Here is a 26286-nt window from a genome sequence, read left to right as displayed (position 1 = left end):
TTTTATAATACTCTATGCCGCTCCGAATCGAAAAAAGAAGGTGGGGGAGGAGCTTCCATACAAAGTTATCAAAAACTTGACAAATTTTCAACAATCCTCGAAGGATATTTGTTAAAAATTGATAAACTTGAACGTTTTGACATTGTCAGATTATTTATTGGAATGACAAATAATTTTTAACAAAATAAGGTCATTTATTGTATTGATAGACGCTTCCCATTACATCTTAGGATTTTTGGGGCCTGAAATGGTTTCTATAACGATTACAAACCCCCTCGTATTCAGAAAAAGGGGGGGGGCATACAAAATTTAGATGATAAATGGCTCAATCCATACAGTGTTTGAGTTTAAGTTTTTAATTTCTATCAAACTTTTTTCAAATAACATTTTTTTCATCATGAGATAATTTACTGTATATTTGGATAAGTTTTGACATATTCCGATGTTTATTGTATAGAAACTCTCTGCCATCATTGAAAGGGGGGAGCCCCATTTAAAATGCTACAGAATTCGAACAATTTTGAAACTTTTCTTATCGAATTTGGCACACGTCTTAGTTTCAAAGTAATAAAATAATTCAATATATTATAAGACGTTTTTCGTTTTTCGTAAAACCGATGATAAAATTTTGACATCTTAAGGTTATCTGTTGTATAGGCAAACATGTTTTGGTACACTAAGATAACTTATTCTACCGAAAGATGCTTCTTAATTTTTGAAAGCAATTGACCATGAAATTAACTGTATGTCCCTCTGCCTGTTTTCTATAGACTCGGAAACTACTGAACTATCAACGTGAAATTTGGTATGTAGTCGTTTTGAATACCGCGAACGGTTGCTATTGTTTTTTCAAAAGCTTTCCGATTTATGGGAGGAGGAGGGCTCCCATACAAAATTAACAAAAGTATGACGAAACTCGAAACATTTTTAAGGGGTTTTGTTAAAAATTGATAAACTTAGATGTTTTTAGATAGTTTATATATTGTATCGATAGACTTTTTCCATTTGTTTGAATGAGAACTCTCATATTCCATATATGCAACGTACATGTTAGCAACATTAACAATTTCTAAAGCTTAGTTCTTTTAGAAATGGGACACTTTCTTTCAAATATTCAAAATTTTGGAAGCATTTTACTGCCTGTGATAAGTACAACTCGAACTATTTTTGTCAAAATTTTAAATTCAAGCGTATTTGAGATATTTATGATGTAAGAGAAAAAGAAAAAAAATATTTTGCACAGTTTCCCTCAAAATCCGTCATTATCAAGTTGACAGCTGACAAAACCGTTGATTATTCAAAGAATTACTGTGTGTGAGTGGTGGAAAAGTATGCAAACACTGTCAAAAATGTCCACAAAGTTTAAATCATGCATTGGAATGAAGCACATGATCGGCAACTACGAATAAGGGTCTTCAAGGAAGTCAAAGCTGGTACCAGCGTTTTGAATTTTTAATTATGCGAAAAACTAAGTGTAGATCGCTGGAATGTCCCAAATTTTTCGCTCCGATAAGCTGAAAGTGTTGCCTAGTGATGAATCATTCAAACCTAACCTCAAAACAATTTTTTTTGTTAATTCCAGAGCTCGTAAGCTGTATAGCCAGTACCGAGGCTATCTGACAGATGATTTTTGATGAACGACAAAACTTAAGAAAAATCCTATTTCAAACCAATTCTAGCGTTTGAATCCTATACCATGTCTGCTCGTGGAAATGTCTCGAGAATATTAAAGTATGTATTTGCTGGTTGTTTTGTATAAAGTATAATGATTTGCGAAAATTCTGCTCCTGTGGAAAAAACAACATTTTTCAAAACGAAAACTTTGGTTTTCTCTGATTTTAAAAGCCTAAAAAGAGTAATCTTGTATCTATCCTACGCAACCTACGATCTGTACTATCCGATTAAACCTTAAGTTCAATCTCATGATGGTTTAACTTCGTTTTTGTCAGATTTTGCCAACAGAAATTCCATTAAATACACTTTAAAGTGGCTCAAAAATTATCAAGTTTGGTCAATTTCGAAACAGCTGAATCTACTTAATTTGCCTCAGTTTCTTATAAAAGAGAAGTATTGGACCGAAAAATAGCAGAAATTGAAGGAGAAGGATGTAACCACCTAAAATTGAGTTAGACGAAGTATAAGTTGGAAAAACTGATTATTAATGACCAAAAAAAGTGTGCGCCGACTGATGGGAGGAACCAAGAATAAAGTAGAAATTTTTCTTACAAAAAACGATAAAAAATTTTTTTTTTTAATTTTTTCATGAATAATCATAAGATTAACTTTTGAAGTTCTTTATTCATTTTGAAGTTCTTTTACATTAACGCTTTTTTGTATTGAACGGAAACTTATGAAAATACATCTATATTAGGTAGCTATATTTATATAAGGATTTCCTTAGTAATAAAAAAGGTAACTTTAAATCTTTTATTGCTTTGATTTATCGGCCTAGCGGTGAAAAGTGATGTCCTTTTTAGTAGGGACATCTAAAGATTATGAAATTTTTATATAGATGGATAGAAGGTTAGAAGAAATGAAAGATGGTGAAAATGAGCGGGTAGAATTTGTCTAGAAGCATTACCATCACATACCAAATTTTTGTTCCTCACGAGCCTACTACTATGAAGTGGTAGATACAGATAGAGTTGCATCTACCACCACACATTAGTAGGCTTAGCGTGGTCCGCCCCACAAGCGAGAACTTGTAGTGCGGACGAACAAAAAGATGGTATGTGATCGCTCAGATAAGCTCCCTTTAACTCAGAAACGCATCTATCGATGTTTAAGTCTTCTCAGTTTGTTATCTTCGCATTCGTTACATGCGGGGTTTGCATGCGAAACGGTACGGTCGATAGTCTGATAGTGACCAACCACTGATGCTATGATGTCGTGTTTTTTATTTCTTTTTGGCCAAAGTTATTTAATTTTATGAAGAGATTAACCACCGTAATTTTTGTTTGTTACTTTGATTTATCGGCCTAGCGGTGAAAAGTGATGTCCTTTTTAGTAGGGACATCTAAAGATTATGAAATTTTTATACAGATGGATAGAAGGTAAGAAGAAATGAAAGATGGTGAAAATGAGCGGGTAGAATTTGTCTAGAAGCATTACCATCACAGTGAGCGATCACATACCATCTTTTTGTTCGTCCGCACTACAAGTTCTCGCTTGTGGGGCGGACCACGCTAAGCCTACTAATGTGTGGTGGTAGATGCAACTCTATCTGTATCTACCACTTCATAGTAGTAGGCTCGTGAGGAACAAAAATTTGGTATGTGATGGTAATGCTTCTAGACAAATTCTACCCGCTCATTTTCACCATCTTTCATTTCTTCTAACCTTCTATCCATCTATATAAAAATTTCATAATCTTTAGATGTCCCTACTAAAAAGGACATCACTTTTCACCGCTAGGCCGATAAATCAAAGCAACAAACAAAAATTACGGTGGTTAATCTCTTCATAAAATTAAATCTTTTAATTTGCAAAAAATATGGTGAGTTTAGCTTATTTGATTTCAGCATAGCGGTTCGAATCTGATTCTTGAAAACTTATTCTAATTCGAGATTTAAGTTTGAAATTTGGATTTTGAAAAAACTGCAATATCAACAATGTTTAATAATACATTAAAAATATGAAATTCCCTGAAATTGGTTTTGCAGGAAAATTACAAAAACTTTTTTTTTATTGAAAATCAATCAATTAAAATCATGGTGATGTTTAAAAAAAAATATTAAAAATATGCCAAATCAACTGAAGTTTAACTTTAAATTTGTAATTTTCAGCTGAATTATATACAGTAAAATTGGCTGATGGAGGTGAATCGGGACGCAAATACGAAAAATTGTTGTAATCCGCTTATCAAGCATTTTACACATTGTGTTTTCTCTTTTCATGGCCACGTTTCTTGATTTATTGCGTAAAAACATAAATTTAATTCACTTCATGTTGCTTAAATAAATTTAAAAAAAATTGTTTTGAAGCATAATAAATTCACCAAATTTCATTCCATGACAAGTTGTCTTCAAATAGTGATGTGACATGTCTACTATTTTGGTATATAGTGTAGAATTATTTCAACATGATTTTGGCGAAAAATGGAACGAAAAATTTATTTAAACTGCTTCGAACGGTGGCACGTTTTAACAAACAATTCTTTGGCCCACCAATATTGCGGAAAATAATGTAGACCTGAAGATAATTTACTTTTAAGAAGATTCTAGAAGCTTTCGCAGGAAATCCAGAAATTAAAATCTGAATTTTATTTGATTTTTCTGCCCCTTGAGGTAGGCACCAACATTCTTCGAATATAAGTGTGGATGATAAAAAAAATGCCTGTAAAAATAAAAAAAATATATCTTCAAAGCGAAAACTTTGCACTAATTTGTCTTTTAAAATGAACGATTTTTTAACGTTGAGCAGTTTTTTAGCACACGAGTTTCTCAATAGACAAGCAATTGTCACCCCACTTGGGGGAGAACGAAAATCAATGTTAAAAAATTGATAGTGAAAACCCTTTTCATTTTTTGCTATGAATAAGTTTTGTTCAGGGCAATAAAATACACCATCTCAAACTAATCGGGTTCTAGAAGAGCATCATTCTACTGAAATATTGCGAAAATTGTCCCAATTCACCCCATTTAAGGTATTGACTTGTCATCTTGATGATTAAATCTTGATTGTGAAACTCATTTACGAGCTGAATCTGAATCTGAATTTTTAATACATATTCGGTTTAATTGAAAATTGTGCACCTGAACTCAGGATTTGATTTTCTTTATCTGTTTAAAAAATTCTATAATATACAGAAAAAAAGATTCCTGAATTTATATTCCAAATCAGCGCCAAGAATGAAAATTTGTTTCAACTTTCAACCACGAATTAAAAATTTTAATTCTATGGATTTCAACCAATTATTTTTATTATAAATATAAATCCGACTAGCTGATTTGAATTAAAATGAGAATAAAATGAAAACATCATTAACCTGACTCTGAGCATGAATTCTGCATAAGATATTATTTTTTCTTTTTTTAATGAGATTTAAAAAAAATTAGATTGAGAACTTTGAATAGATACAAATCAAAAACTCAAGGTGGTTTCTAATTTTTTTATTTCATATTTGGAAACTATTATTTCAATGTTTAAAAAGCATGTGAGTCTCGAAGATCATTATTCAATTTGTGAATGAAATGCAAAACCAAATTCGAACGATTGAAAAACAGTTTTTCATTTCTCTTTTTTAATAATGATTCGAAGCGAAAATCTAAATTTCCAAACTGGAGATCCAAAATATGAAAACAAAACAACAATTAAGATTTTGAAAAAAGGAACCAAAACTGCCGGAATTAGTTTAATTTCCTTTAAAATTCAATGTTCAGAAACGAGTTTCTACAACAAGCAAGAAAATTTTGATCTCTGAATTAAAATTGTTACTCTTGAATACTCAATGATCAATATTTGAATTAAATTTCAAAATTTGAATGTAGAGTAGAATACATTACTTGCATTTCTGGACCCTCATGGGGGGGAGGGGGTTTAACTCCCAAACCCCCCCCTCCCCCCATTCCTACGGCCATGCTTCAAAGTGATACGTATATAATGGTTTTGCAGCATTATGTACGATATGTTTACACGTATATTGGCACGCAATTTGTGTTGCAAATTCGAAATACCCACCAAATGGTTGTCTGCGTAATTCGCTTCCGAATAATATTGAAATAAAATTAAAAAAAAGTTTTTTTTTCAATCAAATTAGTTTAGCAAACTTTTTTTTAAAAGGGGTAGCATAGCACACCGGGTCAGCTAGTACAGTTTATAAAAATCAGTCAAGAAATTGTGTAAATTAAATGTACTAATTCAAAGTTTTCTATACATATATAAATTTAAATCTAAATACAGTTTTTCCGAAGATAGCTGAAATTGTCCAGTTAAGAAATTGTTTTTGTATGATTAGACAACTACCAAAAAATATCAAAAAGATAACAACTTCTGGCAGTAACCAAAACTCGTAAACATAAATCGGTTAAGTAGTGTTCAAGCCAATAGGCTTGAATAATCTCTGTAAAATTCTAGCGTTATAGAACTTATTAGAACGACCTAGAAGATTCTCAAATGATCCAGAAATTGCGTTATAATTTTATTAGATCTCATTTGGAAGGTTCAAGAAATTTCTGCCGTTTGTTCCATGCGCACGCACGGAAGATTCCAGAACTATCCCGGCGCGCAAACCATCGTCTGTATGGAAATGTTCCAGAATTTTCTGATTAATTTAAATAGAATGGCGCGGTGTAATGCGAGTGAGTTTAAGTTTTGAATAGAATCCGCGTGTTTAAGCATCGCTATCCGTCGCGAAGTAACCTACCAAGAGTGACCTTCCAAATTGAACAGTAGAGAAAAAATTGAGAAGAATAAAGTGAAAAATTGTAGTGTTAATTAAGCCAGTTTTTCATTTCGCCAAAAATACAGTCCATTGCCAAGACAAGTAGTATTGATTTTATGTTCAAAACAGTAATATGAGTCTACATGATACTAACCGGTCAATTGTCCTTTTTTGCTGGGTGACTCTGGTAGCCCTACCAAAAATCTAAAAATTAGAAATTGTAAAGCTTCTCAGTTTAGGGAAAGTCAGTAAATTCCATGTATCTAACTTCAACCGTTCCTGAGATATAGCATCAAGAAGGTACAGTTCGGGTCGTTTAGGCCTCAACCGCAAAGAAAGTTTAAAAAAGCTTAACTTCCTCCTGAGTTCTGTTTTTGTATCTATTCATCAGCTTGCAAACATCCATTACCAAATTCCTCAATTAACTGCCATAAATAAAACCCCGAAGTTTATTTTAACCAACAATTCCATTTGAAATTATGTTGATAAAACCAATCTTTTTCCATTCCACATTAACGCGATTTGAAGAAAAGTGGAAAAAAGCGTACATTAATTTTTGATTAAGGTGGACATCTGCCTTATTAATTGAAATGCTTCTATATGCTCAAGACATTTTTGATATTTTTATGATTGCGATTTCTTTTTAATAATGAATTTTCTTTTTACTAAATTTCAACTTTTGTATGTAAATATGTATGTGTTGTGGTTTTTTATGTCCAAGATTCGAATTTCTGTTGAAGAGATTGATTGATTGATGTACGTTTTTATTCAATCCAAATATCTATCAATCCAGTTATCCATAAATTTCGATCACAGTGTCAATTTGCTAATTGTATCCCAAGTGTGCAAACAAATCGGTGTCGTTTTCCCGGATCCGTAAAAAAACCCGTTGAAATCTGAACCCATTTTATCCTGGCGGACACAAATCGAAAATCAACCGCAGAACTCAATTGTCGACATTTTTCGATGCGTGCCGGCTTGCGTGCGTGCCTATGAGAATCGAAAGCTGACAGCTACTGACCGGAATCCGATCCCAATGATGGACATTCCCACTCCCTTTCCACTGAGAGATACCTAACCTAAAAAATTGAAAATCCAAAACCCATCCACTTAACCCAAAATCAGACAGCCACACACGTGGGATAAAACTAAAAGGCCTTTGAGGAAACCTAAAGGGGAAGCAAAGGGGAAAAACTCTTTTCACACAATCTCACGCAACTTTTCTGGACCTGCCAGCTAGTTTAAGAGCAAACAATGTCCGGGAAAATTACGGAAAACACAATCGATATCAGATTACCACCATCTCAAAACAGCCAACAGACACACTGAATGATTTCTACCCCTATTTGTGCGTTTACCGAAAAAAAATGAATGGAGTTACAGAGAAAAAACACCATTGATGGATATCCCTGGGCAACAATGTGGTGGGTGCCGTAAAATGGTCACAGGAAAAGTTCATTAAAAATAAATTATCATTTTCCGAGCGACGTCCGACTTTGTGTCCGGTTCCGGAGGTCAACTCCGATTTCACCCCTGCTCCTGCTAGATTGACTGACTTTGCTTTGCTTCCACAATCCATTCATTCATTCATTCATCTGAAGCCGTCGACGACGATGTCCGGGTGATGATTGATAAAAAATGAACTCAAGGATTGGAAATTTGATGGAAAAATGGATTTTCCGTCCTAGGTTCGATTCTCGAACTTCGGTCTTTGACATGTGAGGACGTTTCAGCACGTGACTTGGCGCGTCCATTGTTGTTGAGAGGTGATTTGATTTTTCTTTTTTTTTCTGCGGGAATTGTTTTGATGATTGATTCAGCAAAATAAAACCTATCAGTATTTTCCTTAGCGTAGGACTTATTTAAAGTCTAAATATGGGACTTAAATGTTCCAAAAAAATCAACTCTTGAATGGACTCTGAACTTTCGATAAATTTTTTAAAGCTTCAATGTGTAGAATCCTCAATATTATCGATAGTCAAACTGCATCCAACTCGCTCGATGGTTGCCGTAAAAGAGCACGTCCTTCATTCGGCTCCGAAGCTCGTCCCGCCAAAACACATACATTCGGCAGCGAACATACTTGACAACCGAGGGGCCTTCTAATGTACAATCATAAAGATTACACACTGTAATAAATCGTAACGTTAATTATAAATAGCAGACTCTACATCCCTTCCCTTCTTCAAAATAAAACAAGTCAGGAAAGAAACATATGTTACATTTGGCCAATTTAGTCGAAAACTAGCAGAAATTCAATTTTTAGACCTAGCAGATTTATTAAGTGGGAAGTGGTTTTATGAGCAACCTTTTTTTATCGGAATTTTAAATTCTATGTTGTAATACGATTCGCTAATTTTTTCTGTACATTTTCAAAGACATCTTTAGCTCACAAAGTCTACTTAACGGAACTTTCGAAAATGGGCTATTTGACAGTGATACGACGCTTCATTATAAACATAGGCTCCAACTTTTTGACTATATAGTTCCTAATCAGCACTGTAACACAGTCTCTGTTTTGCTATATTCTTTTATCTTTTTTAGTTTCTGGATGGCATCATTCTTCTCATGTGCTTTCCTATCTCAACCAGTTGGGACCCAGTGCTTAGACAGCCTCCCTTCAAGCAACTAAAACAGCGCTGATAGATCGTATTATAAAATGTGTTATTGATCATGTTAACATAATCTGCCTTCAACCTGTCTCAGTTAACTAAGCCAAGCACAACAACTTGGTTGTGCCTCTTGTCCCTTGGGGGAAGTGAAAAATAGTTTGAGCCAACCAAATGTTTCCACTTATGCAATAGAACGTAAGACTATTACAGTATTTGGCTACGGAAAAGTGTTCTCGTCAAATAGTGCCTACAAGGCCGTAATAGCCTGCGTCTTTGTGATCCATTTTTACAGTTTCCATGAATTGGTAGAAGTGGTCTGCGACCAATCTGGCCCAAGCACGTTTTTGCATATATGTTCTTATAATGAGCTCATGCATTCAAGAACATTGCAAATTCTCTCTAAAGATTCATCTCGTGGCAAGATCCTTTGGTTCTTGCAGTGTAACTACTAAATAAATATAAGTCTGTCGGTCCATACTACTGAAGGATCTTAGTTCATTTGTAAAGGATACTGCAAAACATAACATCAAAATGTATAAATTAATTTTATTGAGCTATCCGAGTTGTAGATTCTATGAAACCATTTTTAAAACATTTTATTTTATTTTATAGATATAGCTTAGTAGAAATTTCAGCAGATCAGCCTTCTTCTGAATCTACATGCGAGGTTGCTTCATTCTATCCTCTTTTGAATCATTCTTACTTTGCTGATTTTTAAAGTGAAATTCTATAGCCTCCCTTCTTGTCCTATTTTTCTACAGTGTATAAAAACATTTCAACCTCAGCCTATATTCAAATCAGTGTTTTGGATCGTTCGAGGAAAATTTATATACCAGCGCTTTGGATTACTACAGTCTCGCTTCTTTTTTTTTATTACAGTGCTTTGGATCATTCTAGACTCACTTATTTTCAAAGCAGCGCTTTGGATCATTCCAGGCTCGCTTGTTTCTTTTTTCAGCAGCGCTTTGGATCATTCCAGTCTCGCTTTTCTTTCTTTCAGCGCTTTGGTTTGTTCCAGACTCGCTTCTTTTTGATTGACTACAGCGCTTTGGATCCTTCCAGACTCGCTTCTTATTTTCCCACAGCTCTTCGGTTTTCACCGGACTAGCTTTTGAATTGTTGCATATTCATTCAAATGTGTTTTTATGTCCACTCAGTGCTCGCTTCATTTCGCTTCGATTTCTTTCCAAAGAGACTACGATTTTTTTCGGCCCTACACCATTCACAAATATACTTCACTTTGATTTTACTGGGCTCCCATTTGCAATTTCTTCACAACCGATCTTTATTTTCTATTTTTTGTTTCAACTCTCATTTTGAAAATTGCTCACTTATCATATCATTAATAGTTTAAACTATCACAAACTTAACGATTATCCATGCGTAGAATCCGTAGCTAATCAAACCTCCTCTAAGACTTACCAACAGGTTTGGATCCTACCGACTGCGCCAAATTGTAGAATCCTCAATATTATCGATAGTCAAACTGCATCCAACTCGCTCGATGGTTGCCGTAAAAGAGCACGTCCTTCATTCGGCTCCGAAGCTCGTCCCGCCAAAACACATGCACTCAGAAATGAAAAAAATATAAATTTATTATTTTTCATGTATTTTCAAGCTTCACCGTGCCCACTCCCAGAATTATTTCTCGCCGTGTAATAACTGAAATATTTCTCATCGAGAAATATCTCGGTTATTAAAATTTATGCATTGAGAAATATCTACGACAGTGACATCTGGTGGTGGTAAATGAAATGAAATTTAAATCGATGGTTATTGTTCAGGATTATTTCAATGATTAGAGAATTTTAATGCATTTTTTCCAATATTTGAGAATTGTCAAGTTTATTTTAAACATGTTTACATCATATACAATATGAATAAGTATAAAAATTTTCTTCCCGATATTTTAAAATTGTCGACATAATCACTATTTAACCTTTCCGTTGAAAACGAATCATGCATCCGGTGATAGCGTTCCTAAAATTGAAATAATTGTGAAAATTTGAGCATCAAGTTAGTGATGATTACCATAAAACTGACCATGTAGAGAGATCCACGACATCCGCATTAGTATTAATTTATTTTGGAATAAGATTTGAACCATCAGGTTCTCCACATGTCCTCGAAAGTCATCCAAATGTGTTGTTGATGTATCTGGAAATAAGAAAATAGTTCTTAACGTTTTTTCTTTATTTTTATGGTTGGAGTTCCGTGAAAATATATTATTTTAATACGGATTTTTCGTTCCCAATGTAAAATAAATACATGAATATAATTTTACGTTTGAAAATACTCCCACCCACCTTAACATGCAGCACCCGGTTGGGACTAGCGGCACTCGATCTCAACAGGTTAATGTTCCTTCACTTCAGATCCGTTTGATCGAATTGTGCACGAGGTATCCAAGTTTCCAGCGGATTTAATTGATTGTCGGCCGTGCATCGACACTTCGCGACGATCAAAACAAAATACCATCGACCCATCAACAAAAAAAAGAAAAAGAAAACCAAAATGACAGATTGAAATGTTTCGCACACTAAATTTTATGCACAGAATGATTTCTCAAGCAGAAATATTTCCAAAGTATTAAAAAATAATAATCCGATACCTATTTTTTTGGCTGGTAAACGGTGGATAATGTGCAACACGAGACCCCATAGTGGTCATATCACCTCTTATTCACAACTCCTATCTCTACCTCCCCGCGGTGCCGGCTGGGGTGCGAGTAACCTAAGCGGAGATCGGGTACCCAACCCCGGTGGATGCTTTGGTCGCATGCAGACTGAGAAGGTGGCCGCACGCGTCTGTTCCCCAGGTCAGGGGCGGCGTGCAACAACAACCGAGCGTCTGTTCTCCAGGTCAGGGGCGGCTCAAACAGCGTCTGTCTTGCAGCAAGCGGCTGAATTTATGAAATGCGGCTCCCGCCAGCTAAGTCCAAGATGGCAGCCCCATCGCGGGATAGGGACTTTAGGCTAACAACCTACTGCTCCCGATTTGAAATTGTTACGGAATCCGAAAGAAATGACCGACCTGGAACTTTGGCGACGACTTTTAGCATGAAAACACGGACACGAATTGGAACTTGGAATGTTTTAACCCTTGCCCAACAAGGCAAACTGGAACAACTTGCTAGAGAGGCTAGCCGCCTCAAGCTTGAAATTCTGGGATTGAGCGAAGTCCGTTGGCCTAATACTGGAGAACACAAGACACAATCCGGGCAAGTCCTGCTTTACTCTGGCATACGAGGAGAACATGCTACTCGGGAACGAGGAGTTGGTTTCCTGTTAAGCCCGCAGGCCTACGCGGCCCTCATTAGATGGGAACCGATAAACGAAAGAATAACCGTAGCCAGATTCAGAACACGGGTTAGAAACCTTACAATGGTCCAGTGTTATGCGCCAACTGACGTTGCCGACTTGCAGGAGAAAGAGCAGTTTTACAGTCAACTGAACAGCGTGGTTGAGAGAATTCCGAAGGGTGACATTCAAATCCATTTGGGCGACTTCAACGCAAAGATTGGCTCCGACAATCAGGACCTTGAGCGCATCATGGGACGCCATGGCCTAGGACAGATGAGCGAAAACGGAGAACTGTTTGTAGAATTTTGTGGAAACAACAACATGGTGATCGGTGGATCGCTCTTCCCCCATCGACCAGCACATAAGGTCACTTGGGTATCCCGAGATGGCCGAACAGAAAATCAAATTGACCACATCTGCATCAGCCGAAAATGGAGAAGGAGCCTTCTTGATGTCCGCAACAAACGAAGCGCAGACATTGCATCTGACCATCACCTCGTCCTTGGCGAGATACGACTGAGAGTTGCGCGTGTCCAACGGCGCGAGGAGAAAGTCGGGTGTCGATACGACGTCCGCCGGTTGGAGAATCCAGAGGTGAAAAGGGCATACGTTGAACAGCTAGAATCCCGAGCCTCGGAGCTGCCGACAGACGGAACAGTCGAAGAACAGTGGTGTGGAATCAAGAATGCCTTTATCACGACGAGCCATGGTACTCTCGGTAAAGTTTGTGGAAGAAGAAGTGAATGGATGTCGGATGAAACTTGGAGGATGGTCGATGATCGGAGAAAGGCGAAAGTCGGAATTGAGCAGGCATGTACCGGGTCAGCCAAAGCAGCCGCCCGCTTTCGATATGCGGAGCTGGAAAAGGCAGTTAAACGAGCTTGTAGACGAGACAAGAGAGCCTGGACAAACTCCCTAGCCGAAGAGGGAGAAAGAGCCGCCGCCAATGGAGATATCCGATTACTTTATGACATTTCTCGCCGCCTCAGTGGTGCAAGGACTAATGCAAGAATGCCGCTAAAAGACCGAGCAGGTCAGTTATTGACCGATCGAACAGATCAGCTCAAACGATGGACTGAGCACTTCGAACAACTCTTCCGAGTCACGAATAGCGATGGCCAACAGAATCTGCAGCTCGAAGCGCCAACAGTAAGTCGCATAAATGGCGTCAACTCGGAAGCGCCTTCGCTGGCTGAAATAGAAGCGGCAATCAAAAACATGAAATCCAACAAAGCACCTGGGATCGATTGCATCCCTGCTGAAATGCTCAAAGCCGACCCTGCCCTATCAGCACAAATGTTGCACCGTCTTTTCGCTGACATCTGGGATACTGCAACATTCCCGGCCGACTGGATGCAGGGTATCCTCGTAAAGGTCCCGAAGAAAGGAGACCTGATAGAGTGCGGTAACTGGCGAGGCATAACGTTGATCTGTACAACCCTCAAAGTACTCTGCAAAGTGATCCTGAACAGGATCCAGGAGAAAATAGACGCTACACTCCGACGGCAACAAGCTGGATTCCGATCCGGACGATCATGTGTGGACCACATCACAACGCTACGAATCATACTGGAACAAATCAACGAATTCCAGGACTCTCTTCTGCTGGTGTTCGTTGATTTCGAAAAAGCATTCGACCGACTTAACCATGAAAACATCTGGGCGGCTCTAAGGCGACGAGGGGTCCCAGAGAAACTAGTCCATCTCATCGAAGCACAGTACGAGGCATTTTCGTGCAAGGTCTTGCACGACGGTGTCTTGTCCGAACCAATCCCGGTAACTGCTGGAGTGAGACAAGGATGTATTCTATCACCGCTACTTTTTCTCATCGTAATGGATGAGATTCTGATTGGATCGATTGACTGTGCACCGAACCGAGGATTGCCGTGGAATCCTTCAACAATGGAGCAACTGAACGACCTTGACCTGGCTGACGATATTGTTTTGCTCGCCCAAACACAACCAGATATGCAGAGCAAACTCGACGATCTCACCGAAAGTTCCAAGGCAGCAGGTCTCAAAGTCAATGTCGGAAAGACCAAGTCGATGGAGATCAACACAGGAAATCCCTCCAGTTTCATGGTAGCTGGGCAACAAGTTGAGAAAGTGGAGTGCTTCCAGTATCTTGGTAGCCAGATAACGCCTGATGGTGGTACCAGAAAAGACATCGAAACCCGGATAAGAAAGGCCCGATTTGCGTTTGCGAGTCTCCGAAACATCTGGCGGTCACGCCAGATCTCTCTACGAACGAAAATCCGAATCTTCAACTCAAACGTCAAATCCGTATTGCTGTACGGGTGCGAAACTTGGTGCACATATGCGGTAACGACGCGAAAACTGCAAGTATTTGTAAACCGCTGCCTGCGGAATATCATCCGCGCTTGGTGGCCTGGCAATTGGATCTCGAATGAGGAACTACATCGCCGGTGTCATCAAAGGGCGCTAGAAATCGAGATTCGGGAACGTAAGTGGAGATGGATTGGGCACACGCTGCGAAGAGATGAAAACGAGATTTGCAGAGAGGCGCTAGATTGGAATCCAGAAGGTCATCGAAGAAGAGGCAGACCCAGAAATTCGTGGCGGCGAAGCCTAGCCGCTGAAATCCGAACTGTCGACGAGAATCTTGACTGGGACCAGGTGAAGACGCTGGCTCCGGATCGTCAACAGTGGAGGTCTTTTACCACGGCCCTATGCACCGGAGGATCGGCGCGGGATCATTAAATAAAAAAAATAAAATATTTTTTAAAGACTGAAAAAAATATTCGCCTGGTAATTACAGAATACATAAAAATAAATGATTTTTATATTTTATTCATTTCTGAGTGTACATTCGGCAGCGAACATACTTGACAACCGAGGGGCCTTCTAATGTACAATCATAAAGATTACACACTGTAATAAATCGTAACGTTAATTATAAATAGCAGACTCTACACAATGTATTGGTAAATTATTCACGAAATAGAGCTTGAATTGAACTAGTATAAGCAAAATTTTGAACAAATTTTTCCGCTTTAAAATAATAAAATCAATCAAGCAATTTTTTGCATTGTACGAAAACCATTAGTATCTAATTAAATTGTATAAATTGAAGAGTAAAGTGCTAGAGAATATTTAGTTGGGCAATATGTGATTCAAAATTTAGTTCAGGATAGTTTTTAGTGTTTCGTGTGTTGAGATTTATCCTTATTTTAAAAAATTCTGACGTCTTGAAATCCAGTGACCAATTCAGGTAGGGCTAGGTGGGGTAATTATGAACAAAATTTCTTCGTTTGGCACACTTACAGTCACCATATGTTTATTTCTTATCGCAAACTCTGAAAAGCTGCCAACAATGAATGTTTCCGTGCTCTTCATCATTCTGTAGAACAACTTTTTGTTTTTGGTCGCAACCTATGTCCTTGAGACGTCTGTTCATAATTACCCCGTCTGTTCATATTTACCCCACTGTCTAGGGGGTAATTATGAACACGGATTACGAATTTGGTATAAAATTTTTGAAAAGTAATTGTAGTTATACGTTACATTTACCCATAGTAAGCAGTGTATGGTGATTTTTTACTTAAAAAATTATGTTCATAATTACCCCGAAGCCTGTTCATAATTACCCCGAACGCTGTTCATGTTTACCCCGAGACTTGTCCAATATGATTTATATGGTGTCAGAAAATCTTAACTCAACACCAAATAATGAAAATAATTAGCAGTAATAAGTAAATGGGTTGTTTTATAAAAACTCAATTCAATTAATGTATAAAACTTGTTAAATAAACAAATGTTATCAAAATTTAGAGGTAAAGCAACACAAAAAATAGCAATTTAGTGTTCCTTTTTATTGATTTTTTACGTGTTCGTTAGTTTCTTTTCCTTTCGTTTCTTTATGTCGTTGCAGATCATTTTTATTTGATAGGACCTCTCCATACGTGTGAAATTTTAGGCGAGTTAGACAACTCGGCAGTTTTTACATCCGTTTTAAATGTCCTGCGCAGCAAACATCAAGTTTTCACCTAAATGTCGTGGTTTAGGCTTTCCACGTACGTGCGAGATATCATGAAATTAAAACCTATACATATACAGAAAATTCTTATTTTTTTATAAGATGGTGGTTTCATAAAAACACTTATTCAAATCTTTTTAGATCAGTAAACAGTCATTTTTTCATAGCTTGTCAGTTCTATATGATCGACTGTTTTGAAAAATATTTACACTTATTGATTTTTTTATCACCTATACGAAATTTCACATTAGTAGTTCTATTCTCTCAAAAAAAAATCTGCAGTAATTTCCTCACAAAACTGAAAGAGAAAATCTTCAACCAAAAGATTATCATTTTGTACTAAATTAAAAAATGTATTCGAACAAATTAAGATTGAAAAAAGTAAAAAAGTATTAAAATAAGACTGCTAGAAAATAGATTTTGGATCTTTGTTATCCGAATGTAACTCATAAACAATTATTATTTGCTATAATTTTAATGCTTGAATAGCAGCATGTTGTTAAAACACACAGGAAAATTTATCTTTTTGATCTATGTTTTGTGGACTTATTCAACTATTAAATTTATCATGGTTTTTCATATATTTTACTGTTGACCACAGAGATTTAAAGTTCATATAAATGTTAAATTTCACGCGGTAATGAATAAAAGCTCGAGCAGCAAACTTTTTGTTTAAAAATAATGAATTTTTAATAAAATTAAAAATTTCTTCAAGTCTAGTTTATAACCTTGTTATATATCAATACCAAAAAAACTGGTTTTGGAAGGACGTAAAACCTGTATTCGGTAAAATAGAACTATTACTGGGATACAGGTTTTCGGTTTCGGTATTACCGGTAAAACTATCCTTACGCACCACTCACTTGATCTAAGAAAACATTTGATTGCCTTTTTTCTATCAACAAAAAACAAGTTCTTATTTTTATTTTTTTAAACAAAATTAAGACTTGTTTAAATGTGGTTACGCATTGAGCTTTTTTTTTCAAATTTTATGTTCAGTTTTGATAAAACTGTGTTCAAAAGTTTTTTTCAAAGACTGAAAAGAATCGGCATAGCTTTTTTTCTAAATCCGAATTTCATTTTTAGAAAAAATAAATATCAATTTCTCAAAAATTCAAAACTCAACACTTAACACATTGCGGCCTCAATTAAATATGAAATTTATTGAATTTGGACCAGTGGATTCTGTGAGTGCTGATGTGGTCTAGCGGATAGGCTGGCGCGAGTCTAGTTTTGGTATGCCTGGCGTACTGGGTTCGATTCCCGGTATCGGTAAGAAAACTTTTGGGTTTCGAATCCCATAAGTGGCCGACAGGTAAGATGTGTTTCCTCTTATATCTGACTATATAAGAAGAATGTTCAATCAGTTGCCAGCTGGCCAGGTATAAACACGGATGCCAGAATACCTGTAAATAAACTAGCCCATCTGATTGACTAGTTCTTCCAAAATATACCAACGCCAACACAATTCATTCATCTACAAAAGTTCATACGAAGCCATTGGGTTAGGAGATTTGTCGAAATTAATAATCTAAGAAGGCATGTGAGCACATACTTAGGCAGAAACTGCGGTGAATCTGTGCACCCATGGTGAATAACTAACATACATACATAAAGTCTGCTTCATTTAATATTGGAACAAATTCTTTTGCTCATTGTGGCGCTCCTAGTGGACGGATTTGGAAACTTTTTTCACCCACGTGTCGGGAAATTCATTACCTTTCACCATGTATTTATGTCATAACACCAAACGATAGCATTTTGTAAACAACCGCCATGGAAGCCGAACGGAGAGATCAAATTGTGCACAGTTTTCTTGAAAATCCATTGTTGTCGGCATCGAAGCTAGCTAAACAGCTTAAAATGCCCAGAAATACCGTATGGCGTGTTATCAAGCAGTACAAGGAAACATTGACGACGGCTCGGAAGCCGCATTCGAAGCGTCGGAGTGGAACTGTCGACCGGAAACTGCGTGGGAAAGTCATCAAGGCCGTCAAGAGGAATCCCAATCTTTCAGACCGCGATTTGGCCAATAAGTTCCAGGCCGCTCACAGTACGGTGCGACGAATTCGTCTCCGGGAAGGAATAAGGTCATTCCGAGCCAGCAAACAGCCAAATCGGACGCTGAAGCAGAACAATGCGGCCAGAATCCGTGCTCGAAAGCTGTACGACTAAGTGCTGACCAAGTTCGACGGATGTATGCTGATGGACGATGAGACCTACGTGAAGGCGGACTTTGGGCAAATCCCAGGTCAAAAATTTTATTTGGCGACGGCTCGGGGGGATGTACCTGCAAAATTTAAGTTCGTGTTTGCGGATAAATTCGCCCGCAAGTACATGATTTGGCAGGGGATATGCAGGTGTGGACAGAAAACCAAAGTCTTTCTCACTGACAAGACAATGACATCAGAAGTCTACAAAAAAGAGTTCCTACAGAAACGGATTCTGCCGTTTATTCGTGCCCACGACCGTCCAGTAATGTTTTGGCCGGACCTCGCAAGCTGCCATTACAGCAAAACGGTTATGGAATGGTACGCAACGAACGGGGTCAGCGTAATACCGAAGGACCTCAACCCCCCAAACTGCCCCCAGTTCCGGCCGATAGAGAAATACTGGGCAATCACGAAGCGGAGGCTTAAGGCAAAGGGAAAACTTGTTAGGAACATGACTCAAATGAAGAACTGGTGGAATCAAATCGCCAAAACGGTGGACGAAAAGGGTGTGCGCCGCCTAATGTGCCGTATTACGGGAAAAGTACGAGAATTTCTTCGAAACAGCAATGAATAATTTTTTTAATTTTTTTTTTATGAAAGAGTAAATTTACAGTAAATTCTACATTTGTATGAAAAACAAATTATGAATTCGTTAATAAATGACTGAACTACACGCAATTGTTTGTGTTCCAATATTAAATGAAGCAGACTTTACATACATTCTGTGATATAGAATGCCGAGTGTTGATGCTTCCCGGCTAAGATTTCTTCGCGGTCCTAAATTTATTGAGATCTTACTTAAGGTGGTTGGAGGGGGGGGGGGGTAGTTTGGTAAGATTTTTTTACAAGGGGAGGAGGGGGAAGGGGGTCTGGAAATGCTTGTATAATAAATGAATGGCCCCCTAAGTTGATGAATAAAACATTTGACCATCGAAAAGCGAAAGAAATGGCAGTAAATGCATAAGAATATGTGTTCATAATTACCCCATAGGACGAAAACTATGGGGTAAATATGAACACTCATCTGTGAACCAGTGCGAAATTTTTTTTTCAAAATTTCTTCAAAATCCAGACAAAGCATCATAAACTGGATGTAAAACAGGTGATAACAACATTCCAGCTGGATTTCCTATGATCAGATACTAAAAACATTGAACATTGTCGAAAACGATTTCCGTTTCACGAGGTAATGGTTTTTTAAAACATCTGAAATGATATCATTAGGATTTGAAAACAGATCGGAAACAGCTTATAGTTATCAATTGAATGTTTAACTACCACTTTTGGAACTTTTTGTTTTCATTCATCCCCCACAGCAGCGCGTATAGCACTTGTTCGGAATTACCCCGTGTTCATAATTACCCCACTTGACCCTATGCCAAAATGTTTCTCTCAAATCTAACTGGAAGGTGCAGTTTATGCGTTTAAAAGTTTTTTTTTGCGAAAATGTACTTATCCTAATTTAGAAAAAGTTTAGATTCTATGTCATATTGAAAGCTACACCATCACAATTATAATAGTTATTTTTTCAATTCCGTGCTGAAAAGTGAAGTTTTTGTCACTGAAAATAATATCAAAATAGATATTTATGCAAAAAGCTTAGCTTAGCTTGGTTGACTTCTCATATCCTTTGAACTTGAAGAGCTTAGATATGATCATTTATTCAAAACTTCAAATAACATATTTGATTAGACTTTGCTCAACTTACGCACTTCAAATTCCATGATCGCTGGCGTGGCTAAGCAAAACATGTTCTACCTCGCTAGTTTTGCACAATAGTCAAAAGAATGGTGCTTGGGATTAGCAGTTCATTCACAATGCACAAAACTCATGCTCTCCCCTTGAAAATGGTCAATGACGGCGCCGGTAACGTCCTAGTAGTCAATGAGGAATGAAGGAGGGATTGTTAGTAGGATACTCCATAGGATCAATCAACAACCTTTTGTTCCTTTATATTCCAAAGAATTATTTTGAAAAATTCAGAAACAGAGGTAGGCAAATATCACCAACTAAATATCCAAAGAAAGGGATGTTTTAGTAAGGGGAAGGTTTGCGATTATTGCTTGTTGAAAACTATAAGGGGAAGGTTATAGATCAGGATCCATTTTGGTGGATGGTGCGATCGAGTTTTCTTACACCTATAAGCTCCAAGATTTTTCTTAAGGATACTCCTATTTTTATCTTTGAGGCAGCGATAAAAAATTTAAAAATAAATAAAAATGTTTTTTTAATTTTTCTATGAATCAAAATAAATATTTACGCAAAAAGTTGCAAAAAGGGGATTTTTATAGCACGAGTCATCCAATTAACACCAGCCTGGCTGAGTTTAATATTTATGACAAGTGCTTAAAAATCGAGTTTTGCAACGAGTTGAAAACAAGGTTTTATGCAAATTTCGAAATCTCCCTTTAAAATGCATTAAAAACCTACAAGAAGCCTATCACAACACATAACCGTATGTGGACGATCTTCTCAATGTCTGAAAATTTCAGATCAAGAAGGTCGTGTAGTATTTACAAGCAAAAAACAACCTCGAAATATTGACTTTTAAGCACCGAATTCCATAGAAGTTTTTTTTAAGCGAAAGTGGAAAAATTAATATCAACGACAGCACGAATAAAGTGCAAAATCATCCTTAAAATGAGTTTCTTGTTTGTATGATTGATTTTTCTTCTTAATCAAAATCTCCGTCCGTTACTAATTTGAAACTTGGGAATTATATCTATATATATATAAATGAATGTTTGTCTGTCTGTCTGTTCCCTATAGACTCGGAAACTACTGAACCGATCATCGTCAAAATTGGCATCTGAGGGTTTTTGAGGCCGGGGATGGTTTCTGTAGTAGTCAAAACTCCATCCGACTTAAGGGAAGGGGGGCTTCCATACAAAATTTGTAGTTTTTCGAAACAAATTAAAGTCATGACATCCATTTTCTTGAGATTTTGTTTTCCTTTGGGCGGTTTGTTTTTCGTCTCTATGGTCGAGGCGTCGCGAGCCAAAGGAAAGTAACCCAGGCATAGCATACTGATCAGTAGGAATATTTTGGCGCGTATTTCTCAACCAAGCATATTTTCTTTGAGGGGTTTGTTTTTCGTCTCCATGGGCGAACAAACGTCGTCGCAAGAGGATAGTAACCAAAGCACACTGTTCATTGATTGTTGGAAAATTTAACAATAAGGCGCCTGTTTCGAAGCGATATGCAACCTAGATGTGTTTTTTTCTTGCTTATTTGATTTGTACACAGCACGTGGTAATAAATGACGCCTAGATGTGACACGAATTGGTATTTTATCAATCGAATCAAAACCAATTGAAAGATTTGCCAAAATGCTTCAATATTTAGTTTGTGTTAATGTAGGCAGCATTCGACTTTTCATTCAAGGAACATTAGAACATGTTCAAACGTTCAACTTTTTCTGTTAAAAAAAAATTAAAAATTATCTTCTAGAAATTGTTACTTTGGCCCAAATACACAACTGAAACGAATTTAGAAATGAAAATGGGAGCTTTTTATTTTAAATAATTCTGAAAAAAAAAACCATCGTACTTTTTGCTTACATACCAATTCAAGTACGTACTTAACATGAAAAGTGTTTTTGTGTTACATGGCTGCATGAAAGAGACTATTGATCCGCTTCGTTTTTGAAAAGTGAGACTTTAGTTAGAACTGATATTCAACTGGACGCAAAATTTTTAAAAGAAATTTTTAGTTTACCCTTAAAGTGTTAAAAACAATATTCCCTTCTGTCAACTTACACGGTGGGGCAAGGGCAAACGTCGAACTTTTAAGAAATTCATTTTCAAAATGATTCAATATGTTGGAAAGACCAGAAGGGGTATTCCGAATGTTGAAAGTGCAGCGGATATTGAACAACATTCGTTAAAAGTGGAGTAACCAACATAAATTTATATTGCAGGAATACTGCAGATCGATCAGTGAAACTTGATAGAACAAAAAACAGGAACTCGTATTAAATCCATTTTAAAGCCATTACTCTGACGCATCTGTAAATAAGATTTGCATTGACACTTGCCCCAATATACGAGACAAATGTAAACTCAGAAATTTGTTTTTGCCAACATTTTTGAATATTTGACTTTCAAAGAGAAATAAAAAAAACGCTGAGAACTTATTTAGTGATGCAACTGGTATTTTTTTTTAAATATTTATATGTTTACCGTAGTAAATTTATTTAAAAAAAAGAAATTTGCACTGTATTTAAAACATAACAAATTTAATATCTTTTTCAATACCATGATAAGTGCTGTTTGGGTATCAAGCCGGTTAAATTTGCCTACCTTCTTCAAGCAGTGGGGGACAAAATTGAAAAAGATGGAAGAGCTCCCATGTAAATTTAAGATAAAGAGCTTTTCAAAGAAGGGACCATATTTAAAAAGGTTTTTTTGGGTACAGAGTACAAATTTCAGATCTTGAAAAAAGAGTTTAGAGATCAAGTTTCAGTAAATAATATATACCATCTTTGAATTGCAATTCAGAACTGCAGCTGCAGCTCTAAATTCAAAGTTGTTGGTTCTGAAGTATGATTAGGTTTGATTTAAAAAAATGCTCTCTAAAATCTAAATTTGAATAAATTTTTATAAATTACATTTATTTCCGGAAGGTGTAGCAAAGCACAACGGGTCAGCTAGTTTAAAAATAAAACTTTCTCTTTCACCGATGAAATTTGATCCCTACTGCTACTTTTAACTAGACACATATTCATTTTTGGAAATCGCCATGGAAAGAAATGTCTCCACACGATCTGGAGACTACCCGATCTAGATACTAGCTTCATTTTTTTCACTTCTTGGAACTGTTTTCGTGACTTCAACAAAATACTTTTTATAGTTCACACTACTTAGACTTTCAGAACATGCATTTTTTCAAATATGTTTATTTTTTTAACACTATATTAAGCGAAGAGTAAAACGTCCATTGCACAGTGGTCCAGGTCGGAATTTTCTCGTGATAAAATTAATTACGGGGATACTGTAAGAGATAGACGAATGAAGTCTTCAACAAAAATGCTCACTAAACCATGCGCTTTAATCATCTGAATTCGAATATTAGACCGTATCATTTTTGCATGATTTACACATAAAATCTTTTTTCAGTGAACAGATAGAGCAAAATTGTCTTATACAAAGTTATAGCAAACAGTTTTTGGGCAACTTTATCGAAGATAGCACAAACGTAAGACGTTTCGTAAGTGAGTTATGATTTTTAGAATATAAAAATGTTACGGTTTGTCAAAAATAAAAACAGTATTCTGACTTTAACTTTTGTGAATGAACTCATAAAAATAAAATGTCTTCTAAACATTTGTATGAAATAAAAATTCGCCCATTTTTTCTCTCAAAGCGCAAACTTGTATCTGGAGACATTCGTTTGTTATGGAGGATTTTTAAACAAAAACTTGTACATTCTAAACTGTCATATATACGATTGGTGCAAGTTAAAAATTGATTCTATTACGGCATTATTTGGTTCAAATATCAAATATTTGATTGTTAAACTATAGGAGATAGGTTATTTTTAAAACTCGAGAAAAAATTCCAAAGTTTGTTAATTTTTGAAACAAATTCATGCATTTCGAGGTAGCTGTGAATGAGAACATCCCCATGTTTAGTTCAAATGTCAAATTTTCATCATTCTGTTATTTTCTGAGTTAATTTCGATGCTTAAGTTTGAAATTTAGCACATTTAGTCAATTTCAAAAAAATTTAAAATTACTTTTTTTTATTGTTGAAATTTTAATTTTTGCAAATTTGACTCAAAGCTATAAAATACACGATACAGATTTTAGAAGAAGAGGATACCTGTCCGCTAACCGAGCCACCAAGCAGAGAGGAAATGGAGGTAGGGGAACATGCCCTATTATGCGCCACCTAAGCGAATCGCTGATTTTCTATATATTCCACGTACAAATTGTGTTAAAAATGGGTGTAATCGTTGAAGAAAAGTGTTTTCTACAAATTCCTATGATTTTTCTTTACTCAAATTGCTATAGTTTCTTCAAAAACATGATTTTTTAAAACCATATTCAAAGCCACAGAACAAAACTGTGTTGCGAATACGCGCCGCTGTGTATTCAATACGCGCCTAACAGCCGAACACACCCGAGAGCAGCCGAAGACCGAAAACACACCAATACTTACAGACACTTTGACTGAAAAGAAAATCAAAATGGACTAATAGAAATTTAACAAAAAATGAAAAATTGATTTTTTTGGGCTTAATTAACGCTCAAAATATGGTTTTAGACTTTTTGTTAATTTTCAATGAAAATTGGCCTTTTTGAAAAATTGATGCTATTTTCAGCCTACTACGATTGGCGCGTTATAAAGAGCGCATGGGCCTTGATAGAACATACCCATGAAAAGCATACCTTAGCGAGTTCAGTATGATTTTTTAGCACAAAATCATAATTTAGATTCTCCTCTATCGATGTGTCAGAAAATATTGTCTTATTCGTTTTTCTCTGCTTGGTGACACCTTATTAAAAGTTTTTTAAAATTTAGATCGAAATGAAGAAAAACCTAAATTGTTAAATTATCACGACACAGGGGCATTTCAAGGAAAAATTCATACTTGCCATGACCAATCACAGCATTTAAAACAAATTGGTAATATTTTGCAGGTTTAAAATGTGTCAGATTCTTCTAATCAAGAGTGGCGCGTATTAGCCACATGGGGCGTTATATGAACTTTTCCCCTAATATTGAAGAGTCAGTGTAACGGAAAGTCAGCAGGCAGTGATGGAATGAGAATGGAATTAATCAAGTATGTAGATCAGGAAACTTTAGATGAGCTAATGTGTATATGGGATAGGATATGGAGGGAAAACAGGCTGCCGTCAGAAATGATGAAATCAATTCAGATACCCATACCAAAGATTAGACAGCCAAAAACAGCCAATGATTACCGCAGAATAAGCTTATGTAATGTAATTTATAAGCCGTACGCAAAATGGCTCAAAAAACGGTTGGCTCAGTTTATACAGGAGATAGACCTAGGACAAGCAGCGTTTTTAGAAGGAAGATCAACAGAAGACAATATATTTCTAGCTCGTAGAACAATGGAGGAGTACTGGAATAGTGGTAGACCATTATGGATGACTGCATTGGACATTAGTAAGGCCTTTGACAATGTTAGGTTGAACGAGTTACAGAGAGTACTAAAGGAACTTCAAGTACCTTTCCATTTAACACACAGAGTTTTGACATGCATTAAAGACGAAAAAACGAGAATATTATGGCAGAATCAATGGTCAGAAGAAACATTTAGGAGAAAGGGTATCAAGCAAGGTTGTCCTCTATCACCGTTCCTGTTTATTCTGATTATGCCAAAAGTGCTACGTATGGTCGAGAATAGGGTTACCGAGTTAAAAACAATCAGGCGAGGGAATTTCGAATTACCGTTCATACTTGCTTTTGCAGATGATTTGCTTGTTCTAGCTAACAATAAAGATCAGATAGCTAAAATCATGAAGGCACTAGAAGAGCAGCTGGAGGTAGTGGGTTTAGCAATCAATGTGGACAAAAGTCAAGTTCTTATAAGAGAGCCAGATGCCAGTATAACTCATTGTAGGGAAATAGAGATAAACGGAAGTACATATAAGGTTTGTAATTCAATTCGTTATCTGGGAGTTAATTTGACGTCAAAGCTAGATAGGCCTGAGACCGTTAGACCAAGATGCCAGAATGCACTGAAAGCAGCCAAAGTGATAGTAGATTTTTGTAAAACCTACAAACCTTCAGGAGAGTTAGGAAAATTG

The sequence above is a fragment of the Uranotaenia lowii genome, chromosome 1 (genome assembly GCF_029784155.1).
Source record: "Uranotaenia lowii strain MFRU-FL chromosome 1, ASM2978415v1, whole genome shotgun sequence".
NCBI lineage: Eukaryota > Metazoa > Arthropoda > Insecta > Diptera > Culicidae > Uranotaenia > Uranotaenia lowii.
The sequence above is the reverse complement of the archived record's forward strand: the minus strand, read 5'-3'. Positions refer to the sequence as shown.